Raw genomic sequence first — 6,913 nt, forward strand, 5'->3', positions numbered from 1 at the left:
CCCTCCAGTGAACTTTCCCCCAAAAAGTTGAGAATAATACATAGCTAGGAATCAGTGATAGTAAGGGAGTCAAGCAACATTATTAACAGGATAGGATCCATGGAGGAACGAATCAGGGAACCCTGTAGGTGCATATAAAAATGTTCATATCTTGCGTGAATTGTTAGAACATCTTTGAAAATAGTACATAAAGAGTCTGAGCAGTCAATTTAGTGGATAAGATCTTAGGAGTTCAGAATTACGAGTCTGTTTCTAGAGTAAATAAACAAACTATGGCAGGGCAATGTGATACAAGCCTGGAATTCTAGCACTTCGTCAGGAGATTAGAGAATGGAATTACATTGCGATACCTTCCCTGGAGCAGGTAGAACAACTTTGTCTCAATAAAACAAACCAAACAACAAAAAAGGAATACACAGTTGGAATTTTGGGCTAATTTTCTCATTATGTTTTGAGAAGTCAAGTTTCCTATTGAAATGCAACTTATATATATCCTCATTTGGTTTTAAATGCTCTCTTATTACAGAAAATTCTAGATGCAGAATGGCTCATTATTTCCATCCAAAAATTTACAAAACTTAGTAAGCACCATTCTGTTGGATTCCAAAGAAATGTTGAAGGATTACAAAAGCTTAAGCCAGGAGAAATAGCAAAGTTCATCTAATGTAGTACTTTGTAGACTTTGTTAAATTAGAATTTAGATTTAAAATATGTATTTTTGTTTTGTTTGTAATTTTATATTCTATAGGATACTAAAAAATTCTTTTTAAGTAGAGGGATTAATGGACAAATTCACAAATGATTCTTGCATTCTATTTTCCTAGAATATTCTTTCAAGAGAGTTATAATTAGAACATAGTTAATAGATAATTCCCACAGTTCATGTATACCATGTTAATGTGAATAATCTATACAGAGTTGCTAAGAAATGGATGATATTAATTTATAAATTTAGAAAAACAACAATTTCCTGTTTCTAGCTCTCTGCTCTCTCTGTTCATTTCTATCTCTCTCTCTCTCTGTTCTATCCTAGCTCTCTCTCTCTGTTCTTACCTCTCTCTCTCTGTTCTTTTCTAGCTCTCTCTGCTCTAGCTCTTTCCTCTCTTTTCAAGCTCTCTCTCATTCTCAGCCACGTGGAGTGCCAACCTTGCCTGGTCCCAGCAGGCCTACTGAATAAACCTACCCCTTACCTGAATACCACGTGCATGCTGGTGCTGTCCTTCCTTGGTTACCTCTTTTTAAAAAACCTAACATAAATGGTGCCGTGACTCGGATAAAGAGCTTAAAGTCAGGATAGCTGGGATTTCTCTCTGGTTTTTTTTCCCTCTTTTTTCTTTTTTTGTTTGCTTTTTCCTTTTTTGCCCTGAGGAATACCGACAGTTCTGACGGCCTTTTGCTAACCAGTCTGTCTGCGGCGGAAACAGCGCATCGATACCATTGCTGGCCTTCACATCCATGTCCACACCACTTCTCTACTCTGGCCCTGGTAACTGAGGCCCAACCATCTGAAGTGCTTTGTTAGCAAAGATGTCTAAATGTTGTCAAAATTTTAGGTTTTGAGATTTGCCTTTTTTGTTTTGTGTTGTGTATTCTACTACTGACTACATGGTTCTAAAATACTGGGCATATCTATGCTAAAATTCTCATCACGTCTAATGAGTTTTGTCATTGCAGAATATTTGTTGGTCAGTTCTTGATAGGAGCAGGTAAGCTCTACTTATTCCACTTGATCTCCTTGTTGCTTTAATTGGAAATAGTAAAGGGCTTTTGTGCCAAAGATTTCAGTTCAAAGCCAGCTCGGGCTGAAAAATCCCTAAGACTCCATCTCCCAGCTAAACTCTGCAAGTGATACTATAACTCAAAGTGGTTCAGTTCTAGCCTTGAGCAGAAGTGCTCAGGGACAGTGCCCAGGCCTTGAGTTCAAACCTCCTTGAACACTGGAAGTGTTATTGTAACTCAACGTGGTAGAACTGCTTGAGCAGAAGTGCTCAGGGACGCTGCCCAGGCATGGAGTTCAAATCTTGAATACCAACTGGGAGAAGCCATCCGAGCAACGAGCACCTAGACTCAGCCAGTCTGGGGAACAAGGAAACATGGAGAGGACTAAGAGGAGATAATATCACATCAGCTACTTTGTGCCTGCCCTTTCAAATTTAACCAGAGCCGGGAGGTCAGTGGAAGTAAGAAGCCTACCCAGCCAATGGTTATACCTGTCTACCTATTAACTGAACAGGAATTTATATTCTTGCCTTTGTCATCTGACTTCTCTACTTAGTCGCCAGATGTCAGAAGTAGCTAGGGACATTTCTACCAACATTTTCAGCCCCAAGTCCTTCCTCTTGCCATTTATTTGCCGTTTAGTATTTTTTTTCCAGCCGCTCAATGCTCATGAGACTTCTCCAGACTTCACCCAAGGACTCAATCCACCAAGGGACAGCTACTGCTCACTGCCTTATGGGAGGGGACCAAATTCCAGCCTTTTGCCCCTATTGTCGATGCCCCTTGTCAGCAGGAAGTAGCCAGAGAGAATCCTTGCCCTATTTCAAGATTATTAAAAGGCTGGAATGTAAGGTCCACTCCTGGATGGCTAGCAGACTCCACCCTCCTCACAGCAAAGTCTCCACCCAGTACCTGCGTTACCTAGGCAACTGGGACACCTAGAAGAGGTCACATCTGAATTTGATGTGGCCACACCTTTCCCCGCCCATACCCTAGATAAGGCCTACCACAGGCCCAGGTGCTCTCTCTGTTCGTTTCTAGCTCTCTGCTCTCTCTGTTCATTTCTAGCTCTCTCTCTCTCTGTTCTATTCTAGCTCTCTCTCTCTGTTCTTACCTCTCTCTCTCTCTGTTCTTTTCTAGTTCTCTCTGCTCTAGCTCTTTCCTCTCTTTTCCAGCTCTTTCTAATTCCCAGCCACGTGGAGTGCCAACCTTGCCTGGTCCCAGCAGGCCTACTGAATAAACCTACCCCTTACCTGAAAAAAAAAAAAAAAAAAAGAAAAACAGCAATTTTTGAGGGTTTGGTTTAAAATGGTATGAAGAGAGTAGTTGTGTGACATCTTCTTTTTTCAACCTCTAAGTAACACAGGAAGCCATTTCCTTATTTACGTGCCTCTGTATACATTGAGAAAAATGCTAGGTTTGGGGTTTGTACTCAACATTGTTTTTGTTTTATTGGTTTGCCTAGAGCTTGAACTCTTGGCCTGGACAGTGTCTCTGAGCATGTTTATGCTCAAGGCTCATGCCCTACCACTTCAACCTCAGTGCCACTTGTGTCTGGCTTTTGTGGAGAAGTATATTGGAGATACGATTCTAAGAAACCTTCCTGCCAGGGTGGGCTTTGAACCATAATTTTCCAATCTTAGCTTCCTGAATATCTATGATAATTAAAAATGTATAAATATAAATAATATTTGCAAGTGAGATGATCTCAAGAATACCAGTGGAGGAAAAATTATGCATCTCAGGTTATTGTGGTATTCTTTCCAGAACACGGAGGGCTTCACATTAGCAGAGGTGTAGTATTTTTCACAATACAGATAAGCTATTCATAATATGAATTAAGAATTTTAGGGTGCCCCTTACAAGTTCGAAACTGTTGGGCTAGGATGACTTCATGGCATAAATGTTGGGATTGATAGTCATAGAAATAACAGATTACTCTGATAAAAAAAAATGCTTACTCTTGACGAATTATTACAGATGCTTCATAGTTTTATCCTCTACCAGAATGTGGCTATTTTTCTATTGACTTCTCAATCTGTACACTCCATTGGAAACTGGATCTATTGCAGAATTTTATAACATGCAAAAAAGTACTATTTTGAATCTCTAACGTATGGAATGTTGAGGATTTAAAAATGAGTAATTATGTGTAGTTATTTGTCATATGAATTTTGAAGAAAATATATACTCTGTCCTCTTAACAAATTATTTAATTTTAAAAGTTATGGGTTTCCATAGCATTAAATTGTTTTTCTGTTTTAGAATAAGAAAGTAATAAATTTATTCTTTTTCGAAAAATTTGGCAAGTATATTATGAAAATATTTTCTAGTTGGATAACAATCACGTTGATGACCCTCTGGTAAAAAAGAGGTAATCAATTTGAATTAGATGTCAAATAGAATTGATTTTTAAAATATTGCTACATAAAGAATAATATTTACTGTGCCAATACAGTAAAATTACATTTTACGCAGCTTATTTTTTCAATTTCATTATCAAATTGATGTACAGTGAGGTTACAGTAATTGTAAGGTAGTGAATAAAAAACACTTCAAACTTGTTACCCCTCCTTCATTTTTCTCACAGTTTTCCTTCACCCCTTCACCACTCACAATTTATGAGGTACATTTCCAACATATTGTCTTGTGAGTATTGCTATTGCATTGGTTTTCCCTTTGCCTTTTGTCTCACCATTTTGCTTTTCCTCTTCCCTTCCCTATTTAAGGGAAATGCATACATAATACAAAATCAAATACAGCAGGAATGAACTATAGGGGAAAAACCCAAAGAAAACAAGTCACATAGTTCAACAAAAACAACAACCACAAATAAAAAAACTATGGTTCCATATCTTGGAATTCATTTTGCTTAGCATCAGCTTATATGCCTATATATGCGCAGTACAAAGCTACTGGAAAATAATAGTTGCATGGACACTATATCATGAAAAGAGCATGTTAACTTTTGGATGGTAAAGGTGGAATTAGGATTGGTGAATTCGCGGTTCTGATAAAGGAATTTCAAGAGTTTTAAAGTTATGACAGGTAAATTTGAATTTTTCAAAATTTTTAACAACTTAGCCTATTAAGAAAATTTAAAATTTCCTGGGAGAATAGGCTTTCATGCAAAGAAATCCATGGAGACTTAGTAGAGAGGAAGCAATGTGGGTGAAGATGGCTCTTTTTCACACTAAACAAACCTCAGAAACATTGCTGTAAATCCTGTAGGTTCCCTTGGAATCGTCCTGACCCAGGAACTATATTCTCACTGTGTGAAACAAGGTTGTATTGGAATTTAAATTCAAGTTCTTAAAAAATAAGACATCAAAATTTTTGAATTTACCTTTAATTACCAAACAGTAATTCTCTGAAAAAGATAATTTGAGTCAAAATATTTAGGGAGAAAGTGCCCTCCAAAATGCAAGAAGGTGTTGGGTTTACACATTTCTGTTTGTAACACTTTCCACAATGTCTTTGCATTTGAAGCAGTGAAACAGAAAAAAATCTGATTATATAATTCAAACCAATGATTTCACATTTCTAAGTGGATCACAAAAAATAATATCTTTAATAACATGAGATAGTGAAGACTTCTCTTATTACATAAGCCAAAATGTTTTGGGTTCAGAAAAGAATTGAGCAAATGGAAAAGGTAAGAAAACATAGTTCTTAGAAGCCCTAGCTAAGCGTATTGGCTTTAGCAGTGAAGGGAGTCCAAACATTTTATATAAATTGTATTAATATTTTTTGGAGGGTCCGGTCGTGGGGCCTGAACTCTGGGCCTGGGTCCCTCAGGTCTTCAGGTCAAGGCTAGTGCTCTACCACTTGAGCCACAGCGCCACTTTCGGCTTTTTTTCTTCTTGCTTATGTGGTGCTGAGGAATCAAACCCAGGGTCTCAGGCATTCAAGGCAAGCACTCTACCAAAGAGCCAACTTCCCAGCCCTAAATCGTGTTAATATTTTTAATAACTAAATTGATTTTACAGAGCCTATTTGGCTCACTACAATGCCGAACAGATTGAGTGGAGACATGGAAATACATTCCACATCCAAAAGAGGCAACTTAAAGAGTTTTCAAAGACAAATCATGAAGATGTAACAGTGGTGGAGCCCATATAGTCCTTCAGCTTCACTAAACTTGAAGCCAAGATGCTGTGATTAATTGGAAATCAGGCAAGAGCTAAGAGGAGGACATGGAAGCAGGACATAGAAGAATTGACCTTTTGTAACAGTCACTGTATTTCTAGGTATAGGTGATTTAACTCTACTCTCCTCCATACATCTTGGTGAACAAATGAAAGACCAAGAGAAAAATAATCTATTGAAATAATTTTGCATAGAATAACTTCATTGTTCCTGATATGGTATCTAAGGAGAATCTTACCATAGAAGATAAAAGTGCAGTATTTTTCAGTTTCCTCTAAGCATTTCTTAGCAAAATATATCTTTTAGGTTAGAATTGACTGAACCAAAAAGTGATGGAGTACTTATGTTTGTGGCACTTTAGACACAAGAAGACTTTCAAGGTAAGAGAAAAAATACAGCCAAATATTTATGATCACAGCTTCTTGGACTGTTTTCTGGAGACAAAGTTTTACATTAGACTTCTTCTCATTGACATAGATGTTGTTTCATGGCAACCAAGTGCAAGAGGGAAGTTTCATAGACTCGCCTGGCCAATTAATCAGCATGAAAGAAGAAAATGGCAAATAATATTTAATGAATTACTTTGACAAATTACTTTGCCAGAAAAAGGAGGAAAAATATAATTCAAAATCAATTGACTTAAAAGTATGAAGAAAGAGTAGTGAAGAAAGATTAGAGAAAATATGGAGGATTGTTTTCTCTCCAGTGGAGTAATGCATTCTTGATCTTGTTTCTTCCATTCTATCTTCACAAGCTATCAAGTGTGTCTCACGACTGGATTATCCAGTTCAGACAGAGAACTCCTAGAAAAAGATACTATTTGCAGGAGATGTAGGTGATTGTGATTTATAACCTTAGACAATCTATTTAAATCTGTTCAAAATTCTCCCCTATCCCAAACCTCTCTTTGGATAGCGTTGTTTGCTTTTCCCAAGACTACCCTTCATTAACTGCTTAAAATTTTGGGAGGAAATATTCATACTCTCTAGAGATTTCTGCTTGGTTGTGATTTTTGTGTGTTTTTGTTTTTTGTTGTGTTTTTAAA

This window comes from Dipodomys merriami, unplaced genomic scaffold (genome assembly GCF_024711535.1).
Source record: "Dipodomys merriami isolate MVZ:Mamm:240054 unplaced genomic scaffold, mDipMer1.0.p SCAF_626, whole genome shotgun sequence".
NCBI lineage: Eukaryota > Metazoa > Chordata > Mammalia > Rodentia > Heteromyidae > Dipodomys > Dipodomys merriami.